The following is a 26525-nucleotide window of genomic DNA, read 5'->3' on the forward strand; positions in this document are numbered from 1 at the left end:
AGCAGGCATGTATCCATTACTTAGCCCCCCGGCATTCCAAGTTCCTTAAGGCTGCAGTCCTGTGCACACTCTGCAAATTTTCTGGAGAGAATACAGAGCACTTTCTCAAAGGGATGAAGTGTGATTCTTTTTCCCACTCTGCATCTGCCGTTTCTGTGTCCACTGGGCCTCTGCAGTACCAGGCAGCTGTGATGCAGCTGGCCGCTCACTTCAAGTCTACCTCTCATTTAAGCATTTGGCAGCCCCCTTCTCCCCATGGCCCATGCTCTCCAGGATAATCTCAGGATATTCAGTTGCCAAGCACTTTATGTTGCTTCGATAGTGCTCATCCAGGACCACAGAGAGCAGAACACTCTGTGCAGGCACACTGTATTTATCTCAATATTTAAAAAGCAATCTGAAGGAAAACACCTTAAGATTATTACACAAGTGTAATGTTAAGAATGTTTTGTTCCATTATCACCTAATTGTTGGAGGGATTGCAATAAACTTGGTACATATTATCATTTATGGTGGGAAATGTCGGTTGGTGCAAGATTTTTTGAAACTAACTTTGACTGAAAAGATAAATATTACTATTGTTTGCTGTCCAAAATTTATGTTATTGAACATTTTCTTCATGATACCAAGGTAAATATATTGTCAAAAGAATTGGTCTCGTATATGAATGACTGTGGCAGCATAGATAGTAATTGCAAGTCAGTGCACCAGACCAAATCTACAATGGTCAAAATTTAGGAACATTCCTTCTAGTCAGCATCCCTGGGGTCTGGCACTTGCACTACCCAGAAAGTATGCCCTAATCCTTCTTGCCACTGGTGCAAATAGTGCAAGTCAATGGAAAACAACCCAATATCTTACACTGGATGCTTAGTATTGCTAACGGCATAATTTGAGATTTTGACAAGGACTAGAAGTCCCAGGCACCTTTTAGATGATTTGGCATTCTTTTATGATGTGTACAGAGGAACCATCATTTTCAAGATAACCCTCATCAGAAGCCTGACAAATCTGGAACTTGGACTTTATTATTTTAACTCAGGTGCAACTAACTATTCATTCTATGTGCCTATTTTATAGTTTTGTTTTTCAACTTTTAATTTTTGACTGTTGTTATAATTGTTCTCTCTGTTTTATATACATTATAAAATAAAATAATAACAAATTGGCAAAAATATTTTAAAAGCCACAGTAAATAGAGAAAACTATTTTATATATATTTTGTGTGTGTATATATATATATATATATCCTGTCACAAATATATTAAATGCATGCAATCACATGCAGTGAAGCTACACAGGAAAGTCAGAATATCTCAGGATATATCTACATCACAGAATTTAAGCATTACTTTATTTCTTCAGGAAACCCTGTAGGTGGAACAACTGTGATAATGTAATATGCTTTAATTAGTTTGGACTGGTGAAAGTTTGAGGCAGCAAATAAAAGTAGAGCTGCATAATAGTAAAATCTATTATTAGTTTTGCACACCATAATCATTGTTTACAATAAAATAAAAAAATTCCTTCCAGAAATGATCTATAATGAAATTAAGAAAATCCTTAAGTGGACATTTGCAAAGAAACCGGAGGCTTTTCTCTTGGGCATGGTAGGCCAAATGGTTCCAAAGAAAGATAGAACAATTTTTATGTACGCAACAACAGCAGCAAGAATTCTTTTGGCAAAGTATTGGAAGACTAAAGAAGTACCTACTCTGGAAGAATGGCAGACCAAGGTGACTGAATTTATGGGACTGGCAGAGATGACCGGCAGAATTCGTGACCAGAGGAGAGAGACAGTGGAAGAGGACTGGAAAAAATTCAAAATATATCTTAAGAACTGCTGTAAAATTTCAGACTGATAAAATGTCAAGGGATTTGATATAAAGAATTACAGCTGAAAAAAATTTAAGCTTAAGAAAATTTTAAAGAGAATTAAATATAAAAATGGATGAAGGATTGCTAAAAAAATTTAAAACAAGGATGCAGTGAAGGGGAGGTATGGGGAAGTCATGTTATGTTTGTTTGTTTTTTGTTTATGTTGTAAAATTAATAAAAATTATTTTAAAAAAAAAATTCCTTCCAGTAGCACCTTAAAGACCAACTAAGTTAGTTCTAGGTATGAGCTTTCGTGTGCATGCACACTTCTTCAGATACACAGTGCATGCACATGAAAGCTCATACCTAGAACTAACTTAGTTGGTCTTTAAGGTGCTACTGGAAGGAATTTTTTTATTTTGTTTTGACTATGGCAGACCAACACGGCTACCTATCTATAATTGTTTACAATAGTTAAGTTGCATATTATTTCTCTCAGTAAAGTTTGTAAGTTATATTGCACATTCATATTCCATTTTGTTTTCTATATGATCAAAGTTTGCATATTCTGTTCATTATATATTTCCCTTCCTCCTGCCCCCAGATGCATTCATGTATAAATTGTTGGTGATTTCTCTTTGATATTGTCACATTCATATCTCTTGTAAGTTGCAATATGTTTACTGGCCTTCTGATGTGCTGTTTAAAATGTATCCTTTCTAATGGATTTTAGCCTTTCAAGCCCTGTCCAGCTCACATACTCTTGCCTGTTAGGGGAATTTAAGAAATTCATGTTCAGGGAGCATTTCTCAAATGAACTTTTGACATTCTCTGAGCCAAACTGGAATACAGACCATGGTGCAGAGCAAATTCACTGGGGGGGGGGGATAGACCTAGCCTAGATCAACGTACATTTATTTGGTTTTTAAAAAAATGTCTGGTAAGTAAAGCTATATTCAAATTTAGACACAAATCCACAGAAGCAATGGAGATAGTTACAGGCACATGGCAAATTTACTTTTCAATAGGTTTCATTTGCATCCATTATCAGCAGACGTTGAACAACCTTAATGGTGGATCTAATATACAGTATAACAAGCTGCCTTATCACTGTTCTGAAGCCTTTTCAAATTAGTAAATTGACTGGGTCCTCACAGATACTAATTTTTCTCCTATTTAAACATTTTCTCCGTAAAATGCTGTCCACAAAGTATCTGTTGCATGAATATGCTAGCAAATAGTTTTCATATTTATATTATTAAAAACTCTACATCCATTAGATAAAATGAAGCTTGCCTTGAATATTTAATTCCAAATGTACAATATGGAGTGAGAAAGATGAACAAAACTCGACGATAGGTATGTGATCAGCAGTGTCATGTACTGTCTTCAGTTCCTTCTCTCATTATTACTGAAATCATTAGAATTAAACGTTTTTTAAAAGAAAATCCCTGTACAGAAAAAGTAAATTAACTAGTTTTCTAGTGTACCCGTGCACAAAAGCTATTGTTTTAATTGTTGTATTTCTACGAAACAGAAGATATGATCAAGTAGACACTTGAAAGAATAATATGCTTTTAATGTTTGCCTTCAGGCTAAAAAACAACTGTATAGAGTTGAAAGATTGAGGTTATTACTGCCTTCTAAATGCAGTTATATTATTATTAATGCTTTACCTAATTTCCCATGCAGTCACCTATTCTGAAATTTTCTTCCCCCAAACAAAATCAACTATAAAGTGAAGATACAAAGTGGTATAAGTGCTATGGAGGTGGAAAATGGAATAAAAACAGTTACTAGTAGATCCTAATTACATTGCTCAAGTATAAAATACTAATAGGCATATTTTTTTAATTAGCTCAGCCAAGAAGATCAAGCCAGAGACATTACAGATCAGGCAGATGTCCAACTTCATTAGTGCTGTGGTTCATAGGCAAGTTCCATGGGACTCAGAGGAAGAATTGATGCAATATGCTCTGTTTAGAAGCCTGGAAAATGAGAAGTAAAATTTGATTAATGTCACATATGTTTTTCAAACTGTTTACATTTGACATCAGTGGCCAGTAGGGAAAAACAATGAATTTACAGGAGGGGTAGGGTGTGTTTGGATTATTTTTTTTAACGGAATCATATGACTGTCTCCAGTGCTGGGAGATCTCAATATATCGGATTCTGGGATGGGCCTGTGCTGGGTGCTCATTTTAGGATTCAGACAAAAGGTTCTAGTATCCTGACTGCATGGAGCTCAGAAGCACAGGGAGCTCCCACAAGTATAAGAGGCTGTCCACTTAATAGATTTGCCCTTTAACTCCTGAAGGATGACTAGAATGGTGGTGTGATACAAGCACTGACCTGACACCCCCCCCCAAAAAAAAACACCTCATGATGATGAGGACTCAGATCTCTTGGAGTCAGGATGGGCAAGGATCTAATGAGCAGGTGGTTGGGTGCATCACTGCAAGTATCCTGCCAACAGCATTAGGCTGCATTATCACACAACACTGGGCTTGGCATTGCAGTGGACAATTCAACTGGCACTGGCACAATTTGTTGTTTAGTCATTTAGTCGTGTCCGTCTCTTTGTCACCCCATGGACTAGAGCACGCCAGGCACATCTGTCTTCCACGGCCTCCCGCAGTTTGCTCAAACTCATGTTCGTAGCTTCAAGAACACTGTCCAACCATCTTGTCCTCCGTCGTTCCCTTCTCCTTGTGCCCTCCATCTTTCCCAACATCAGGGTCTTTTCCAGGGAGTCTTCTCTTCTCACTAGGTGGCCAAAGTATTGAAGCCTCAGCTTCAGGATCTGTCCTTCCAGTGAGCACTCAGGGCTGATTTCCTTCAGAATGGATAGGTTTGATCTTCTTGCAGTCCATGGGACTCTCAAGATTCTCCTCCAGCACCATAATTCAAAAGCATCAATTCTTCGACAATCAGCCTTCTTTGTGGTCCAGCTCTCACTTCCCTACATCACTACTGGGAAAACCATAGCTTTAACTATATGGTACTTTGTCGGCAAGGTGATGTCTCTGCTTTTTAAGATGCTGTCTAGGTTTGTCATTGCTTTTCTCCCAAGAATCAGGCGTCTTTTAATTTTGTGACTGCTGTCACCATGTACAGTGAAGTGATCACGGAGCCCAAGAAAGTAAAATCTCTCACTGCCTCCATTTCTTTCCCTTCTATTTGCCAGGAGGTGAGTGGCCCAGTGGCCATGATCGTTTTGTTGTTGTTGTTTTTTTTGGTGTTGAGCTTCGGACCATATTTTGTGCTCTCCTCTTTCACCCTCATTAAAAGGTTTTTTAATTCCTCCTCACTTTCTGCCATCAAGGTTGTGTCATCTACATATCTGAGGTTGTTGATATTAGTTCTGGTTTGGGATTCATCCAAGCCAGCCTTTCGCATGATGAATTCTGCATATAAGTTAAATGAGCAGAGAGACAATATACAGCCTTGTCGTACTCCTTTCCCAATTTTGAACCAATCAGTTGTTCCATATCCAGTTCTAACTGTAGCTTCTTGTCCCACATAGAGATTTCTCAGGAGACAGATGAGGTGATCAAGCACTCCCATTTCTTTAAGAAGTTGCCATAGTTTGCTGTGGTCAGCACAGTCAAATGCTTTTGCATAGTCAATGAAGCAGAAGTAGATGTTTTTCTGGAACTCTCTAGCTTTCTCCATTATCCAGCGCTTGTTTGCAATTTGGTCTCTGGTTCCTTTGCTCCTTCGAAATCCAGCTTGCACTTGTGGGAGTTCTCGGTCCACATACTGCTTATGCCTGCCTTGTAGAATTTTAAGCACTGACACAATGGCAGTGTTTAAATCACTGTAGAGCTGAGCAATTTTAACCTCAAAGTGTTTAGTTATTCAGTTACAGTTAGTCAATGTGTGCTCCAGAGATCTGCCTTCCTGGTCAGGATTAACCAACCTCTGGAGCACACAGAACAAGTCTGCTGGTCTTTCCTCCAGACATAACCCCTCGAGCCAATTTCAGGGGGCATGTGAGGGGGGGGGTGAGGACAGCAGGGAAAACCCCATTGTGCAAGCAGAAGGACTTTTGCAGGCTTCCACTGATAGGACACATAGAGCCAGTGTGGTGGATTGGTTAGAGTGTTGGACTGAGATCTGAGAGACCAGGATTCAAATCCCACTCAGTAATGAAGCTCACCGGATGACCGTGGGCCAGTCACTATCTCTCATTCCAACCTACCTTGCATGGTTGTTGTGAGGTTAAAATGGGGACAGGGAAAACCAAACATGCCACCTTGAGATCATTGAAGGAAAGGTGGGCTATAAATGCAATAAATAAATAAATAAATAAATAAATAAATAAATAAATAAATAAATAAATAAATAAATAAATAAGTTGAATCCTGCCTTGTATTTTTCTTTTTTTAAAAAAAAGGTAAGTTGATTGTCAGCCATTGTATGTTTCAACTTCCTCGAATCCATCCCTATCTGCAACCTTACAATTGCAAAGTGCACACTTCCTTCCACATTTCATCTCAAGGCTGTGATGAAATATAGTGTCATCCATGCTTCCAGAACCAGGCTATTTCCCCCTCCCCACCTCACAAAGCTTGGACAGTATAACATTTCCCTTGGACTGATAAAGGCAGTGCCCTGGTGTGGATTCCGGAGCTGGAAAAGCTACCTCTGCTTTTTGTTTTTGTTTTTCTTTTGCTTAGGCTTTCAGAACACCTAAAAGCAGTGTGAGCAAATTACTGTTAGATCACCTCTCAGCAAATGTGGGTCCAGAGTTAGTGTGCATATTTATTTTATTTTATTACTGCTTGTCACCTTCTAGCCATCTATGTAGAAAAACCACCATCTAAAAAGAATGGCTCCAAAAGAGAAGGATCAGAAATGGCACAAATATAATACATCTGCCCACACTTTCTTGCAAGGGGCACATCTCCTGTCTATACATGCGGGCATTTGCATTCAAAGTCACTTCCCAGCTTGTAAGGAGGTAACAAGGGAGGAGATACATAATCACCCAAATTATTTAACAGAAGGATAACATGTTGTTCATGTCCAGAAGCAGTTATTGTAATAATAATGCTCCTCCATAATTGCCTCAGTGCTTGAGTCAGAGACAATTATGTTCACTTATCTCCATTTCCCTGATGTTATTTAATTTTTCAACCATTTTCACGACTGCCTAATAATTAGTGTTACTGGCCATTTTTGTCCAGTTTTATTTTATCTTATTCTAAGAGTTTTTTGTCTAGCTGCTGAGATGCAGAGCTGATGCTGCTGATGAAATGGCTTTTGTCAGTACATGTAAGCCATCATTGTTACAAAGTCCCTCCCCTCTTCTGTGACAAAAGAACATTGCATTTGAGGCTTCTCACAGGTGCACCAACAACACATCTCTCCAAAATTTCATGGGCTTTTAATTTTTGATAATACTGGTAAATTTAATTTGCAGCTGGCCTACACTCAAGAGCCCATCAGGGCTAGTTTAACTGTGTCAAGGAGCAACAGAATTCTCAGAAGCCATATGTCCTTCTCTCTAAAGTAGACCACCTAGGTTTCAGCTGGTTGCTGTAAATTTTTTTTTAAAAAAAATCAATTAATCAATCAATCAATCTTTATTACGGTCCAGAGACCCAACAAATCGTTACAAAGCAATGCACAATTCAGACAGCCTACCTCCAGGTTAAACAAGCATTTTGTTCAGACTTAAAGATAGGGATCATTGGTTCTTGCAACCACCGATAAAAACTTTGCCACTGCTAATGTTCTAGCATTTGTCCGGACTTCCAATAGGAACCTGACATAGTGAGCCTCTGATTTTCCCAGGAAGGGTCCTAGCAAGGGTAATATCAGTTCAGCCCTGGCTTGCTCATATTTTGCACAGTGCAACAAAATATGTTTTATGGAATCAATGTCTTGAGCACACGAGCAAAGTCTGTCCTGGTAGGGAACTTCATAACCCAGGTAATAAAGTTGGGGGGGGGGTGATGGACCAATAGAGGTGGCTTTTCTAGCCATGGTTTTCTGCCATTTGCTGACAAACTCCTCATTGGTCAGGTGTTGATACAAACCCTTCCCTAGATCAAACACTGAAATCCTGAGCCAATGTTTTAGGGCAGCCCACCATGCTTTAGTTGAAATTGGGCATTCACCAACTTCTAACAGAAGTATGGAGTTGGGGGCACAGTTGGGTACCTGCAGCAGAGATCATAGAATTTTGCCTGGAACAGAGGTAGCTATTCAGTCACAAACAGTAGGCATATGGCCTATAAAATGCAGGGCTTTTCAGCCTTCCTTCATGTTCCTTCACTGACTTGCATTGTGGTGGTGATGATCTTTGCTTTATCCAGCATGATGCATACATCACATTCATTTTAATGAGGCCATTGCAGGGTTGCTTCTCAGTGGATTTTGTGGTCATCTGAGTTGTTCCTTTCATACAAATTTGCATGTCCTCTTTATTGCTGCTTATGGCATTTCCCTCTGTTCCACCTAATGCTTCACCAGACTGAACCAGTTCAAAAGGAGGCCACAGTATCACACCAGGATAATTCCCCAAACAATGCTCAAATAGTTATTGTATATTAAGAGGAATACAGAATGGTATTTGTGGAAATATTTATGCAGAAGTTGCTGTGCAGAGTTGGGTAGTGGGAAAGAAACTTGGGGGAAATGATTAACTTGTTTGCCCATAGAGTCAGTTTCTCATTGGAAACTGCATGCTGGGCTGTGCAGCAAAAGCTGCACCCGACTGCTTTGTGTGATCACAAAACTGAACTCATGTGTGCCTGCATTCGGGCTATATGCCCAACCTACCACTTTGGCTGAATGGTTCAGCCCTCGGAAACACAGAGGCTCTAAGGGAGTGAGTGTTATGGTAGAGATGATGGACATGAAGCTTTGTTTTGTGTGGTAGAGGACATTTGCATTCACTCCAGGCCAGATCCATGTCAGAACATAAGCACTTGGTTTGATCAGACCCAACACCCGTCTGGTTCAGCATTCTGTTTCCAATTCTGTGAGTTCCTAGCCAGAATGAAATAGGGGCATGGAGGCAGCAAAATCCCCATTTAACAAAGGTAATTCACAGTACATGTTAAAGTGTCCTTACTGGTATATCAGCTATATCTGAAGATGTTTCTTCTTCAGTGAAGTGAAGTTTTTATTTATTTATTGCCATTTAATTCTACCTGTCATATTTGTGTATGCAGTCCTTTCTCCAAGGCACTCAGGATAATGTACAGTGGTATCTTGAGTTACAAACGCCTCAGGTTACAAATGCTTCAGGTTACAAATTCCGCTAATCTGGAAAAGTTACCTCGAGTTGAGAACTTTGCCCTGGGATGAGAACGGAAATCATGTGCCGGTGGTGCAGCAGCAGCAAGAGGTCCCATTAGCAAAAGTACGCCTCTAGTTAAGAACAGTTTCAGGTTAAGAACAGACCTCTGGAACGAATTAAGTTCGTAACTAGAGGTACCACTGTATATGGGATGATGACACCATCTTCTGCAGGGCCGGCCCAGGGCAGTTTGCCGCCCTTGCTTCATGGGTGGGTTGGCCCATATCTTCACAACAACCATGACAGGTAGGTTACACTGAAACATAATGGGGGAAAGAGCCCCAAGTCAACCGTGAGCATCATGATTGAGCTGCAGTATGAACTTTGACCTCCTACATGTAAGTGGCAATGGAGGTAGGCGAAATATGAAGAGGGCGAAAGTCTTTCATCCTAGGAATTATGGTAAAATTCATGAACTTCACAGTATCCTGTCAAAATCAGAGCATTAGTAGTTCAGATTCCATCACTTTAGCATTGAATGTAGCAATGCATGCCTCAGTTATAATTACAGATGCAATGATTTAATTAAAAACAAAGAAAACCTTAAGAGCAAGTTGTTTACAAGTTGGTTCTTTCCTATTGAACTTCTTACATTATTTGATAGTCATGTGCTGTGTAATGGCATTGTTACTGCAGAAATGAAAAATAATGCTACCGGTTTTTGTGGGGGGTGGGACTGGGTTCAGCCTTGTAAACTGACAATGATCTGTGTCAACTGATGTTCTGTAATTTTTCAATTAGGCTCTCCTGTGTCCTACCCCGCTTGTGGAATGATGTATGCACAATACTTTACATCGTTGTTTCATTGAAAGCTTTGACATAATTGGGATAATTTCCATTTCCCTCAATTAAATGAGGTATAATTAATTTCCCGACTGTCACCAAAACATATTTGATCTTAAGGAAAAGAACAATTAATCATTTCTAGGGAGAATAGCAGACATTTCCCATTTGGTGAAGATTCATAATGGTATTTCACACAGCAAACCAAAACTATGAACCTCCAAAGCTCCCCTCTTTCCTTCCTTGTCTATGACTAAGAGAGAGCACAAAACAGATAATGGAGCTGTACAATCAAGGTACCTATTTAGGGCTGCAAAATTTTAAGTAAATATTAAGAATCAGCTTGGAGGGAGAGATGAAAACCCTGTTTTCCAAAATCCTGTCTGTATGGTACACTCAGATCCTTTCCTTTCTCTTCATATGCTCACAACTACATCTGTTACTGCCACTATTTCACAGGAGGGGATGAGTCCGCCTATCGGGACGAGGTGGAGCGGCTTTGTGCTTGGTGTGGAGAGAACAATCTGGCTCTTAATACGGCTAAGACCAAGGAATTGGTGGTGGATTACAGGAAAAAAAAGGCGGACATTCAGCCCTTGTATATCAACGGGGAACGGGTGGAGAGGGTGGCGGAATTCAGGTTTTTGGGAGTGACTATCGATCAGGGCATGACTTGGAGCGCAAATACCACTGCTCTGGTGAAGAAGGCCCAGCAGAGAATTTATTTCCTCAGACTTTTAAAGAAGAACAATCTGAGTGAGAGACTGCTGGTGTCCTTCTACCGAGGTTCCATAGAGAGCGTTCTTACATACTGTATTTGTGCCTGGTTCTCCAGTTGTACAGCTAGGAAGAGGAAGGTGCTCCAGAAGGTCATAACCACAGCCCAAAGGATTATTGGTCATCCCCTCCCATCTTTGGAAGAACTGTACGGTTCCCGTTGTCTTAGGAAAGCAAACAACATCCTGCAGGATGTATCTCACCCGGGATACAGTCTGTTTGTACTACTGCCTTCTGGCAGGAGATACAGAAACATCAAGTCAAGGACAAACAGACTGAAAAATAGTTTCTACCCAAGAGCTGTGGCCTTCTTAAATGCTGTAACTCGATAGTGTGACCTGGGAGTTTGATGGGTGTGGGTGTGGGTGTGGCTGGAATGTGGTTTGTTTGGTTGTTGTTGTTGTTTTGCTTTTGTTGTTTTTAAGGGATGGCATCCAATTTCGTTGCACTTGTGCAATGTTGCACTTGTGTAATGACAATAAAGAATCTATCTATCTATCTATCTATATTCCAGAACTGATCCCTTGTGTTGAAACAGGTTCTGTAGCTTTGCCTTCAGAGGATCTGCCTCAGATTAAGGTAGGAGCTGGGACTGGAGGTGTAAGAGGAGATGGCATATCATGGCATTGTAGTGTCAGAAGTGACTCCAAGGGTCCTCTAGTCCAACCACCTGCACTTGTAGGTATCTCAACTAAAGCATCCATGACAGAAGGCCATCCAACCTCTGCTTAAAAACCTCCAAGGAAGCCGAGTCCACCACCTTCCAAGGAGTCCGTTCCACTGTTGAACAGCTCTTACTGTCAGAAAGTTCTTCCTGATGTTTATTCAGAATCTCCTTTCTTGGAATTTGAAGCCATTGGTTCAGGTCCAACCTTCCAGAGCAGGAGAAAACAAGCTTGCTCCATCTTCCAAGTGACAGTCCTTGAGTCATTTGAAGATATGATATCCCCTCATATGCTTTCTTCTTTCCTCAGGTGACAGGGTCAAATTTTAATAATAATAATTTATTTGTACCCCACCCATCTCACTGGGTTGCCCCAGTCACTCAGGGTGGCTTCCAGCATATATAAAAACATGACAAAACCTTAAACCTTAAAAAGCTTCTATATACAGTGCTGCCTTCAGATGTTTTCTAAATGTTATATAAATACTCCTCTCCTTAATATCTGATGGGAGGGCATTCCACAGGATGGGCGCCACTACTGAGAAGGCCCTCTGCCTGGTTCCCTGTAGCTTGACTTCTTGCAGTGTGGGAACCACCAAAAGGCCCTCAGTGCTGGATCTCTGTGTCTGGGCTGAATGAGTGGGGAAGAGACACTCCTTCAGGTATATTGGGCCAAAGCCATTTAGGCCTTTAAAGGTCAGCACCAACACGTTTTTCTTGCCTAGGGAGTATACTGGAATGTTAGGATTTCATGTTGCAGAAGTAGCACTTTAGAGAAGCCCATTCATGCACATCGTTGGGACGAGCATGAGCCCAGCATTGCTCGTGTGACATCACACACGTGGCACATACATGGCATCACATGCACATAGCACTGTCCTGCTCCCAAAAAATCTGGGGCCCAACTCAGTGCCTCTGTTTGCATGGGTTTTCCACACCGCAAAGTTGATATTGCCAGTCTTCATGCCATGTTTGCAGACACCTTTGTAACACAGAATAGGTCTGCCAATGGGCCTGGTATGTGAAGCCAGCTCCCCATAAAGCACTTCTTTGGGATCCTGCCATCTTTTTTTATATATATATAAGATATTTATTGAAGTTTTCAAGAGTAATACATTGTAAAACAAAAAGAAAGGAAACAACAAAAATACAAAAATAAAAACAACTAAAAACACATAGAATTTCCATTTACTTATTTTCTTTTAACTTATTTTCCAGACCTCCTCATACCTCCCTTTCTTATATTCCAATTCAAATTGTTAGTTCAGCAAATCCTCACCATTAGTTTTTTTACTTATTTCAAAACCTTATTTTCCATATCTCTTAAGCATTACAGCTGGGAACCACTTAATTTCTATCCAACATCATTCTAACATTCATTAATTTTACAATATTTCTGCAAATAGTCTTTAAACTTCTTCCAGTCTTCTTCCGCTGACTCTTTTCCCTGGTCATGGATTCTGCCGGTCATTTCTGCCAGTCCCATATAGTCGATCATCTTCATCTGCCATTCTTCCAGAGTGCGTAGATCTTGTGTCTTCCAATATTTTGCGATAAGTATTCTTGCTGCTGTTGTCGCATACATAAAAAAAAGTTCTATCCTTCTTTGGCACCAATTGGCCAACCATGCCTAGGAGAAAGGCCTCTGGTTTCTTCAAGAAGGTATATTTAAATACCTTTTTCATTTCATTATAAATCATTTCCCAGAAAGCCTTAATCCTTGGGCACGTCCACCAAAGGTGAAAGAATGTACCTTCAGTCTCTTTACATTTCCAACATTTATTATTGGGCAAATGATAAATTTTTGCAAGCTTGACTGGGGTCATGTACCACCTGTAAATCATTTTCATAATATTCTCTCTTAAGGCATTACATGCCGTAAATTTCATACCGGTGGTCCATAACTGTTCCCAGTCAGCAAACATAATATTATGTCCAACATCCTGTGCCCATTTAATCATAGCAGACTTCACCGTTTCATCCTGAGTGTTCCATTTCAGCAGCAAGTTATAAATCTTTGACAAAATCTTAGTTTTGGGTTCTAACAATTCTGTTTCTAATTTTGATTTTTCCACCTGGAATCCAATTTTCTTGTCCAATTTGTAAGCCTCCATTATCTGATAATAATGAAGCCAGTCTCGCACTTTGTTTTTTAGTTTCTCAAAACTCTGCAATTTCAATTTGTCTCCCTCTTGCTCCAAAATTTCCCAATATTTTGGTCATTTGGACTCCATATTGAGTCTTTTAAAAGCTTTCGCTTCCATTGGTGACAACCACCTTGGGGATCCTGCCATCTTTTATTCTGTGGACATGATTAAACCAATGTAGCTGGAAATGTAGGCTTGGGAGAGCACACCCTTGTTTGGGACTTTCCTGCCACATGATGCCCAAAATCTTCCTGACACAGCACATGTGCAATATGTTGAGGCGTCAATCTTGGTAACTGTAAGTTACCCACAACTCATTTCCATAAAGCAGCATGCTCAGCATGCAAGCCTGGTAGATCTTCATCTTGGTATTGGTCACTGGCATCACATTCTCCCATCCCCTTTTGGAGGGGCGAGTCATTGCCACAGCTGCCTTGTGAATATGCTTGTCCAGCTCAGTGTTGATGGAGAGGTTGCTGGTTATGGTGGAACCCAGGTAGATAACATCATCTACCACCTCAAGCACATGGTCACCCATGCTACATGGAGTGCTGGCGATGTCCTGACCCACATATCATGAGTGTACAGCACATATGGTTAACTGCTTATACAAGCAGTTCCAAGTACAAGAAAAGAAAAGAAAAGAAAAGTGAAGGTCATATAAGCCAATTTGCATGTTAAAGGTTTACATAAAAAAGGTAAAGGTAAAGGACCCTTGGATGGTTAGGTCCAGTTAAAGGCAACTATGGGGAGTGGTGCTCATCTCACTTCAGGCCGAGGGAGCCAGAGTTTGTCCACAGACAGCTTATACATACATATATATACAGGTTTATATACATGTATATAAAGGTTTATATACATGCATCAGTATCCATAGAAATGTCTATAATCTGTTTTCAATTACGTTAAGCTCTCTGCCATGCTGACAACTTACAATGATGACAGGTTGTTTTAAAATATACTTTATGGGAATAGATAACAGAAACAGGTTTCCTGATGCTCAATTACCTTGCACCTGTATGTGTTCTGCTTGTAAAATGCTAAGCATGAAATACTAAATTGCCTTCTTTGGAAGAATTCCTGCTTTCTCTGTCCTTATTCTTATTTCCCTTTTAGGACTCCAAAGTAAACTATCACAGTTTGGTATTTTCTCCTGCAGAACTTCACTTACCTGCCCTGAACATATTTTGTTTCAAAATATGAAACTTTGCACAAATGTGATTTTCAGAATGCTACCAGTGATATATTCCTGAGGGAGAAGAAAATGAGTCGCTCATTCTTCAAAATACTATGTTGATTGAAATGAATTGGTTATTTCTTGGTGCAATAGTTTTCTACTTCATTGTGAGGGCACGGATAAGCACCAAAAAAGGAAAGAAAGAGGATTCATGCCGCTTCAGACAAGGCCAATGTCTTTTTGAAAGTCCAGAGAGCTTCGAAATATGCATTGCTCCCTCCCGCTGGATCCTGCATTCCCTGCCTCCTGTCTGTGATGAGGGTCATAGTGGGTCTTAAAATCTCTTCTGGGCTGATTGCCATCTTTAGAACTCACAAAATGTAGGGCATGTAGGGGGTCATAATCATACAGCTATTATAGGTGTCCTTTAACCTGTCCTGGAGCATAAAACAAAACAAAAAGAACTCAGCTGACCCCTAAAATCTGTGGTGAGTCCACCAAGAATGTGTATCATAAGATATTTATATGTACAGTAATGTGTGGGAGGCAGAGAATAGTACAGAGGATTTGGGAAAATGAGCTTGTAGCTATTTATTTTCATTATTATTGCTAAAACGTTTATGTAGGATGTATTCCTATATACTTAGAGAATAAGTTCCATAGAACTCAGTAGGACTTACTTCTGAGTAGTAATGCATGTGACTGCATTGCTGATTGATTTCAATTTGATCAATTAAAAACAACCGAGTGAATTGGAGCAGTAGACTGTTTTTTATGTTTAAAAAAACTTTATAAATCTGTACGAAAAATATTGAGGGAAGGCAACATGATACACATTACAATCCAGTCCTATGTAAGTTTACTCAGAATCCCTCTAAGTTAAATGAAACGGACTCCCAAGAAAGTGTACACAGGTTCCCATTCACACCGGAGCAATTGTCTCTTCTAAGTTGCAAGAAAGGAGATTCTGACTAAACTAAAAACTTTCTGACAGGAAGAGCTGTTCAGCAGTGGAGGTTCTGGAGTCTCCTTCCTTGGAGGATTTTAAGCAGAGGCTGGGTGGCCATCTGTCACGGAGGCTTTAGCTGAGATTCCTGAATTGAAGTTGGTTGGACTAGATCACCCTTGGGTCCCTTCCAACTCTAAGATTCTGTGATATTAAGATACACTGTGAAAACTATCAGAGGTCAATTAGCAAATCTGAACAACTGTAAAATCAAGAGTGGGAAGAGAAAGGATACAACCCTGTATATGTTTTAACTTGGAGGAAGTCCCATTGAACATCATAAGAGTTACGAGTTACTTCTGAGTAAACTTGCAAAACACTCAGTGTTGGGCTGTAAGACTGCAGTCCTATGCATACTGCCTTGGAAGTAAATTCTATTACAATATGTGAGCTTGGCTCTCTAGGTATATATCCATTGGCACGTTCTGTGTCTCACCTTTTGAACCAAGGAGTGTGTAAATGTTAAGTATAATTGTTTAAAATTATGGACTTATTTGAATGTATCTCTGATGTTTTTGTAGCCATTTGAAGAAGTTCCAGTTAGCAAATCTGGTTAGCAAAGTTTTGAACCAAAGCTTATTGGTCTGAACAATGTTTATTCCAAAAGGAGTCAGTTTTTATGCACCCAGTTGCTTCAAGCATGACAACAGTAAACACGTCAGTGATCTGCAGACTTGGAAACTAATGGAATCTATTGATGCTAGAAATACCAGAGACATCCCCCCCCCCCCGATTTTAAAACAAATACAGAAATGCCCCCTGCACCTGTGAATCACATGAAGGAGCACTGTGGTAAAAAGGGGCTGTGCTGCTGGTCCACCTCTAGAGATGTGTGTTGTCCTCATTCATGATGGCTACAGAATAGCCATGTATGTTTGTCCTGGAAAAAAATGAAAACTTGAACCAAGGAGCCCTTTTCTGTGTGAGATGCACCTTCACATGTGAAGACGGCTATATAAAAGAAGAAGAAGAAATGAGGAAAGGGCTGCGTAGATAGGAGTCAGCTCAAGTTCCAATGGCTGGTGTTTCTGGGACCGTCAGGGCAATGGGAAACAGAGTCAGACTTCAACCCTGTGTCCTTAAGGTGACTATTTTCCAGCCACCTCTATCTAGAGATAGAGAAGAAAAGCAGTGCTGCACTTGAACACTTTTGCTGTGGAGGTGAAACCTGCCCTGCAGTGCTGACAATGGAAGGCCCAGCAGCCACTAACAGTCATCTTGGATTCACAGAGGATGCATGGAGAAACACTTTGCACCTCCCAGGAATTATTGTAACATACAGCCCTATGCACACAGGAGGGAGGGAGGGAGGGAGGGAGGGAGAGACAGACTTTCATAATGGGCATTTTGCCAATATTCTGAAAGCCAGTAATTAATACAAATATTATTGAGGTCAGTGTGATGGGGGAATTGTTTAGGACTGTAAAAGGTAAGAGCATCACTTTGTTCCCAGAAGCTAATTGGCAGCCAGATCGACCCTGCCTTATAAAAGAGTAAGAGGCTGTCAACTATATAGCTAAAGCAACATCAGACGAGAGCACAATTTACAAAATAATTTCATTTCCCTCCTCATACACCATGTCTGCTGCAGTCTTTGAAATGAAGATCACAAGGCGATATTTGTCCAGTGATTTGTTGTATGTAAATGTGTTACATTCTTTGAATGCTATGCCGGGCTTCCCGGCTTTGATTCACTTGCTGACTTCTATGATTTGCCTGCAACCCTTTGACTTGCCTCCCCATACAACCTGGAGTAATGAGTGTATATACATGCCCCCCCCCCCACTGCAGAATAAAAATACAAGATACCAATGTGCTAGGAACTAAAGCCTTTTAGTTTTATTTAACAACTGGTTTGTGACTCATGCCCCTAATTTGTTGTCAAGCTTCCCCAAACCCAGTGCTGGTTAGCTGATGCTTAGGAGGGACTATGAGAAACTGTTGTCTCTTCATGTACCACATGTGGTGGACGTGTAGGAAAATAAGAGAATTCTGGGGCCTCGTCTATGATGAGCTGAAAAAAATATTTGGAACAACATTTTTTAAAAAGCCAGAAGTATTTTTGTTAAGCATTGTTGGTAAAGATATCCCGAAAAACTTAAGAGGAATATTTCTATACTGTACACTACAGCGGTGGCCCAAACACAAGCAGCAAAGAACTGCAAAGGGAAAAATGTTCCGACTATAATGGATTGGCAGAATAAGTTACAAGAATATGTGGAAATGGCGCAATTGACCAACAGCCTAAGGGCCAGTTCAAGACAAGAATTTGCACAAAAATGGGATAAATACAAGACATATGTACAAAAATATACCAATGGTTTTTCGTCTTTGGCAGCATTTAAATGACCTTGGATAAAGAAATGTAGGAGAAATAAGATTAACGGTACAAATTGTTGTAAGAATGTATTAGAGAATATATAAAGAATAGATTAATGATGGTAGGTACATTCACTATTAGAATAAAAGCATACAATGGGAATTGACAGGAAGTCCAAAGTTCTTATGATATTTTTGTTAATAACTTTTGTTAATAATCTTTATTAATAATTGCATAAAAAGTAGCATAAACACAGCTGAAGCTTAAGGTTTATAACTATGTAAGAAAAGACAAGTATATGTTGTGTGTGTGTGTGCGCGCGCACGTGCGTGCGTGGGTGTATATAATTGAAATCTCCATTTACAAGATGTACTATATATGTGTAATGTCTTGTAAGACAATTAATAAAGTTTGTTACATTGCAAAGAGAGAGAGAGAGAAACTGTTGTCTCCTCCTGCCTCCCAGGGTGACTGAAGCCTAGATCAAAGCCTTCAATCAATACAACACACTACCCTTGATTTTACATTACACACACACACATTACTGGTTTGCCCCCCCCCCAAAAAAAACCCTGGCATCATCACCTATTCTGATTATTTCCTACATTTGTATGCCACCCTTCACCCATAGATCTCAGGGTGGTTCACAGCATGAAGTTACAAGATAAAAACACAAGATACATAATAAAAGTAAGAACAAGAACAAACCAAACCAATAATGCCCCCTCCCTCCCACAAACACATGGGGGTGGGGCATGCAAATAGTCAGCAAATTTGGGAAGACTGTTGAGGAATCCACACTGCCAGGGACCCCCTGGCCAGGTCCCCCCTCAGCCACAGCTGGTAAGAGGTCCAAATCCACTCTACCTTGATGCATTGGGTTGTCCACTGGGTTATATTGGGGGCATAGCTGAGGATTCAGTCCGTGGGCATTAATAATAGCAGTACCAGGCATTAGGTCCTCATGTTGAATTTCCGGGAGAATGGCTTCTTCCTGAAGAAAGCAAAGCAGTCGGAAAGAGTGGTTTTGGCAAATAAATATTTATCTTTTAAAAGTTATATATGAGTGTACAGTGGTACCTCGGTTTTAGAACATCTCTGTTGATGAACATTTCAGTTTTTGAATGCCATAAACCTGGAAGTGAACACTTCGGTTTTTGAACACGGGTGGCACTGTGGGTTAAACCACAGAGCCTAAAATTTGCCGATCAGAAGGTCGGCGGTTCGAATCCCCACAACGGGGTGAGCTCCCGTTGCTCGGTCCCTGCTCCTGCCAACCTAGCAGTTCAAAAGCATGTCAAAGTGCAAGTAGATAAATAGGTGGGAAGGTAAACCGCATTTCCGCGCATTGCTCTGGTTCGCCAGAAGCGGCTTAGTCATGCTGGCCACATGACCCGGAAGCTCCCTCGGCCAGTAAAGTGAGATGAGCGTGCAACCCCAGAGTCGTCCACGACTGGACCTAATGGTCAGGGGTCCCTTTACCTTTACCTTTAAACCTGGAAGTGAACGCTTCAGTTTTCAAACACGCCTTGGAAGTCAAACAGGGAAAGTGGCTTCCGTTGAGTGCAAGATCCTGAGGCCCAGCTGCTGGCTATTGAGTTTTCAGTTTTCGAACGTTTCAGAACTAGAATGGTCTTCCAGAACAGATTATGTTTAAAAACCGAGGTACCACTGTATAAATAAACACAGTTCCTTCTTGCAGTCACAAAAACCTCTAAAATTATCCAGCGCAAATTACTGAACCCGTGTGACTCATTAATTTGTGTTATGATATATAGCTTACTTTTCCAATTGAGTTTGCAGTTGAGCAGTAATAGTTGGCTTCTCCACTGAGAACTGAGCTAGACTGGTAATGAAAAAGCGATTTTTATGTGTTGTATGTGTGATATAACATTGTGCCACAGATGGCGATGTGGAATCCCATTTTTCTCTACCTGCTTTCCCTGTTTAAATTTACAGTGCTTTAAACTGAAACGCTTCTTTGATGTGTCTACATACAACACATATAAAATGCTTTTTCTTTACCAGTCTAGCTGAGTCCTAGATCCAGCCTGAATCTTAATCAACTTCTCTTTCCCTGTTAGAATTGCGTTTTTATTTTTGCTCTTATTGTGGTTTCTGGCAAGTATAGCAACAAAATACTTGTGAACTTAAGAATTTGGGGAATAAGAAGAATGCTTAGCAATTTTATAAAGTTATTTCAAGTGTTTTGTGCTTGTCTCAGTAATGTTTACGACAGCCTAGTAATCACTTTTATGCTGTGAGTGCTGGTGGGTGGGGATACTAAAACAGAATACTGGCTTGCCTAAGACCATATGAAAAGTCACTGGGAGTTCATTTTTCAGAAATAAGTCCCTCTGACTTCAGTGGGAGTTATCAACGTTGAGTGAGTTTAGAACTTCCCCCCTGTTGGCAGTGTTTGAACGATGGACTTCACTGCTTACATGCACAAGCTACAGTAGCTCAACATTCTTTTGAAATGTAATTCAATCCATCTCCAGTTCATACTGTAGTAAAGAACAGTGCTCAAGCTCATTAGGATGATTGCAGTGAACACAATTCGTGTGGACAAATTCACAGATTAATGCCGATTTGCCCTCAAGTAAGCAAGGATGGCATTTGCTACCCATTTCTAAGCCATCCAGGCAGGTTTTTTAGACATCACATTCACATTTCAAAATATAATATGAAATCCATGAAGATGCCCAGGTTAGATGCTTCTGCCTTTAGGGATAAACAAATATCAGCTGGAAGCAGTTGTAACAAATCTTTTAGCACTAAAAGCAGGAAAATGTAGCTTTAATATTGCATTCAGCTCCCTCTTGGGTTTATCTTCATGTTTAAAGTTGTCCTTCATTTCATCAGCACTTACAAAACATGCAGCTGCTTCTGCCACTCAGGCTGCCAGGCACAACTTAGAGGAGGGCTTCACAATAAACAACTTAATGCTGATTTTTGTAAGCCACAATGAGAGGCTCTTTGGCTAAAGGGTGGAGCATAGATTCATTAAAGAAATGCATAAATAAAATGCAGGAAATGGACAGCACTGCCTCCATATTTTGGGGGGCTGGTACCCTGTGACAGACTGAACATTTGCTGCCAGAAGACCAAGTGAGTGTCTTTGTCCATTCTGTCTGTTCTCGAGCATGGGGTGTGTGGTTTTGCTTGCGTGTTTGCAGAAGAGCCATGTTGGCTGTTTGGGTTAACATACTAAAGGGGGAATCCTATGGCAAGATCTACCAGGAGGAGTAGCTTAGGATGCAGCAGATCTCCAGCTCAGCTGTCTGATACCCAGCTTAGCCACCATTAACTCCCTAACCCTGGCTCTGCCGACAATATGCCAGTATAACTTCCTCATCCTGGCTGTGTTGGGACTCAGCTGCTGAGCGGAAGCTGTCTGAGCCAAGGCCAGCGCAAGTCCCCAGAAAGGGATGCTCCAGGAGCCATAGTGGGGGCTGGACCAGAACGGAGGCACTTAGGCTGGATCCTAAGCCAATTCAGCTTTGTCACATGACCTGGCAACCTGCCACAGAACACTATTTTAAAGGTTCATTTTCCTTCTGCCAGGCTTATGCAGAGTAGTCGCAGCTGAACAGGGTTTAGATCTGATGTAACCTTATGCAGCCTTAATTTATGCCACTTTGCTTTATGCCAGCATCTTGTGCATAGGATTGCTCCCTAAAAAGGCAAGCGTAGACATAATCACTTAGGGTTTGAAAACTTTACTATATAATAACATGTTTCAAAGGTGATTTGGGAGTGAGGAGTGGGACCAGATTTCATGAATATATGAATGTGGCATCATATATGAGCTGGAAGATATGAATTTATGCAGGATTCCTTCCATATTTATGCACCCAAAGAGGTGCAAGGATCACATGTCCATAGTTTCAATTCTTTCCAGGTCAGCATTACTGAGCTTGCAAAGCCTACCAGAGGTTTTCAACCTTTTTGAGTCCACGGCTCCCTTGACCAACTACATCCTTTCTGTGGCACCCCTGTGGGGCTCAGGAGCCCAGTTAGGTCACCCCTTGCCTGCAGAGCTGGCAGCCCCTCACCTTTTTCGAACAGCCTCCCTGTGGAGTGTTCCTTCAGCCTCCTCTCCCCCTTCCCTTCTCCTTGGGAGTCCTCTGGTCAGCCACTGCTGCCTGTGGGATGTGAAACACAAAAGCAGTCAAGTACAACATTCCTAGAGTGAATATGTTTACACATGGGGAGGAATGTTTGTCCAGCCAGCAGGCAAACTTCCTGTTTTCTTCTGGGCTGGGACAGATTTCCTCTGCATGTGACTAAAGTGGGCATGGCCTCACCTGTGCACGTAATGACAAAAGCACAGGGCAGGGCAGCCATCTCTCTCTCTCTATGACTATTTTAGTCTAAGAAGCAACATCTGCTTAGCCAAAGATGCTCTCGCCAAGAGAGGACAAAGGGACTGTCTCTTTATGGGATAGTTTCCAGGTGTATGTTACTTTTCTAAGATAAGTCTGCCTTCTGGGATCCGATTGTGAACAGAATGTGAGTGAGTAAACTTTTTTATACTTTTATAGAAGACTGTGTCGTGTCTTATCTTTTATGAGGGAATAAGGGAAAAATACCAGAACAGTTATTATAGAGGCTTTAGCAAGACTCAGCAAACGCATCCGCTGTGAGTTTAGAAAGGGGAATGTTACTCTGCTAAATTGTGAACTTGTTTACACAAGTTGGAAAGGCTGTAATCAAACAATATATCCTCTTCTGCATCCCTGAACATTCCCACACTGCCACCCCTGGTCTTTGAGGTGCCCCCCTGCCCCATAGTCAGGTGTCTCCTTGCACTGACCCACAGGGACCTGGGAAGCACCTCCTGGCCAGCCCCAGAGGCACCATTTGCCTGGGGAGGCTGTAGCCAGGGCAGCTGCAACTAACAGCTGTGCAAGCCTTTGGGAGGCAGAGATGCAAGAGGGCATCAGAGGAGGGAGGGAAGTAAAGAGGGACAGAGGCCAGTGTTGCCTGTGGCACCCCGACCGTCATTCAAGCCACCCCAGGGTGCCACAGCACACTGGTTGAAAACCCCTCTAACCCAAAAGTCTGTGGCTGCTACTTCCAGGCTCAATGCCTGGTCAAAATACTCATTTAACCAATTTGGAGTTTCTCGAGTGGGTGACCAAAGATAATCAATAGTTTAACTGGTCCATTCAATAGAACACTCCTGTTTTCCTCTCATATCATACACTCCAACATTTCTCCGATGAAAGTAGGGACGTCCCATTCCATAACAACAATTTTACTATTTATACCCCACACATCTTACTGCATTGCCCCAGCCACTTTGGGCTGCTTCCAACATATATAAAAACATAATAAAACATTAAACATAATAAAAATTAACCCTATAAAGGATTGCCTTCAGACAATCCAGCTTGGGGAGGGGGGTCAGATAACTCCATGTCCTCCAACATTTCTGCAATGAAACTAGGGACATCCTAAGGAAAAGTGGGACATTCTGGGATCAAATCAGAAACCAGGATGGCTTCTCTAAATCAGGGACATTCCTGGAAAATAGGGACACTTGGAGGGTCTGTCCTTTCTTCAATTGTTTTAGCAGCCAAAATAAGTCAGGTTAAAATTCCCAGCAGAGTGAATAAATTACAAAAGCAGCTCAATATACATTTTTGATACCAGGGATTCCCAGAGGGGCTTACAATTGCACACAATCATAAAAACTTAATTCACTATATAGCATACAAGTTAAACAGCAATAATAATTTAAACTCAACCCTGCACAGCATTGAATTCTGCAAAAACAACAGCAACACTCGAACAAAACATTTTCCAGTTTTCATTTTCTTCCTGAACGTGCTAAGTGATGGAGCAAGTTGAACCTCCTGGCCTTTACTACTGGCTAGCTCTCTCTTCCACCATCTGACGGCTGCCACTGAGAAAAGGCCCAACTGTACAACCCCATTTCACAAGGTAAAGGGATCCACAGTGGAGTGCCTCCCAATTATCTCAGCAGGTTCACATGGCTGGAGGCAGTCCTTTGGATAGTCTGGTCTCAGGCATTTTAGGTGAAAATGAGCACTTTGAATTGTGCTGGGAAACTTACTGGAAGTCAGCACAACTGATCCAACGTATGACTAAGCTCTCTCTTTGTTGCCATATTTTGCAGTAATTACAGTTTCTGAACACTCTTAAAAAGGTCAGTCTTACATACAGCTCATAACAGCAGTCCAATTGCAAAGCAACCCAGCCATGCAATTGTGTAAATATCAGTTTTCTCTAGAAAAGGCTGCCATTGGCCTGCTAGTCAAAGAATGTAAAGGACAACCCTGCCAGCAACTACTACCTCTTTTTTTGAGAGCGAAGCCAGGCCCAGGAGCCCCCCAAAGTGACATACCTACTTTTTTTAGGAATAAGTCAACCCAATTCAAGCTTTTTCCCAGATGTGCCTTCCTTCTTTCCATCAGTAATACCCACCTTAATGTTTATCAATATTCATTCATTCATTCATTTGTTCATTCATTTAATTTATTTCCTATCCTGCCTCCCAAAAGAGCCCAAGGCAGCAAACACGCAAGTGCAAAAACAATCAAAACATGTAAAACCAATCACAATACAGATGCAGACAAGGAAAGATCACTGTTTTAAAAGGTTTGTTGACAGAGGAAGATCTTCAGCAGGCGCCAACAAGACAACAGAGACAATGTCTGAAGGGCATTCCAAGGGAAGGTGCCACAACACTAAAGACCCTCTTCCTTCACTTTGCAGAACAGACCTCCTGAGAAGATGGTCTTGGCAGGAGGCCTCTCCTGCAGAGCATATAAAACAATATAATTAAGTGAGTATGAGTTGATAAGGCTGAAAAAAGCACACACACACCCTAACTCAGATTTCTTCTTCATCCCCCTTTCAGACATTTATTGCCATTCCCAGGAGAGATCTTGGGTGAAGCAGAGAGCTAATTATTGTGAAAGCATCTAATTTGCTTTTAACACAAAGACTGTTAGGAATAAAACTGAGAGTGGGGGAATGCAGCAGCTATATTTAAAATAACACAGTTTGTACATTTTTGTTTTGGTCTGTGATCATGTAACTTGTAGCTCAGTGACAATTAAAGTTTTGGGCCTTGCCATGCCTTAGTAGATATCAAAAAAGCAGATAAATTCAACTTTGCTAGGCACTTGACATACTCCTGGGCACTTAACCTACTAAGGTATGCCATAAGGAATTGTTATTATTAAAGTTCTTGTTGCCATTTTTGCCAATGCCTTCTTAGACTCATTCTATCATTCAACTATCATTTTATCTTGCTACTTCACTGCCAAGCCTTCCTGCTTTATTAGAAACCCAATTTAGGTCTTCTGCCCAAACAAGCTTTTTTGAATCAATTCCATATTAAGCTTTTTCCCCACGGAGGGTTTAAGGCACATCCCAACCCAAGTTCATACATCAGCAAAGAATTAGAGACAGGATGAGAAGATACAGTAACTTAGAGAAAAAGAAGCCGGCTGTGACCTTGCATATCATATCTTCAACGTTTCTCAGTGATTTAAAATGCCATTTTGGTTAGCCATTCTTACAGAGCCTGAATGAAACCAGGACAATAAAATGTTATTTAAAGGTACTGAAATAAAAGACTTTGGAATGGGGAGGGAGAATACTTCTATGAGGTATAATTTTTACCCAGCAAATAAAATATATACCCTTGTTTGGATTTTGTTCTGGGAAGCAGCAAATATACATGATCTACCAATTTTTTTTTAGAAATTCAGTAAGCAAAAGCAGAGAAAATGTATTTTCAGTTTTTGTTTACAAAATGCTTAATGCTATTTCTACTTGTTAATCATAATGTGCTGCTAACTGTAAAATCTATGCATAGCTTTTCTAACATCATGTGGAAGGTACATGTACTGAGGTTATGTCCAGAATATCAGGTGAAAGAGGCACCTGTGGTGGCAGCATGCCACCTACAATTTCTTCTGAGTGCAAGTTTCATTTTTTTATATTGCAATCTAACTTAGCGTTACCAGACATCCCCGTTTCCCGGGGACAATCCCTGGATTTGTGAATAAGTCCCCGGACCAATTCCATCCACCAAATGTCCCCAGATTTAATCTAATGTCCCCGGGAAATGCAGCGGCAGCGGCAGTCTCAGCAGCCCGCAGCAGTTGATTCTGGCTGGCTTCAGGAGCTGCTCGGATGTCCCCATATGATGGTGGTACAGAGGCTCTAAGATGCAGCTTTCGGGCTGCCTCCACCTTCCCTGACCCCAGCAACTAAGCTGTGAAGGGAGGCTTCATGCTGCCTATCGGAGCAGCCTCAAAACTCCTACTTGCGTGCAAGCAGGAGGGGGCAGGGATCTCTCAGTTAGGCAATGGGAAGCCTCCCTTCCCAGCTGAGGGATCCCCACCCCCTCCTGCTTGCCCGCAAGTAGGAATGGGATTGGGGCTTCTCCAATGGGAAGGGAGGCATTGCGCTGCCTGAGAGATCCCTGCCCCCTCTTGCTTACATGCAAGTAGGAGTTGGGATGGGGCTGCTC

At 41.1% G+C, this 26525-nt stretch overlaps 1 long non-coding RNA gene across 1 annotated transcript; it reads right to left on the reverse strand.

Moving 5' to 3' along the window:
• Positions 1-2797: 2797 nt before the first annotated feature.
• LOC309339954 lies at positions 2798-22222 on the reverse strand. Its single transcript, XR_014155695.1, has 3 exons — positions 22066-22222; positions 18875-19001; positions 2798-3806 (listed from the first exon to the last, which is right to left on the reverse strand). It is a non-coding gene; the product is annotated as an uncharacterized lncRNA (long non-coding RNA).
• Positions 22223-26525: the final 4303 nt, after the last annotated feature.

The sequence above is a fragment of the Podarcis erhardii genome (assembly GCF_964252035.2).
Source record: "Podarcis erhardii genome assembly, chromosome: 4".
Lineage (NCBI taxonomy): Eukaryota > Metazoa > Chordata > Lepidosauria > Squamata > Lacertidae > Podarcis > Podarcis erhardii.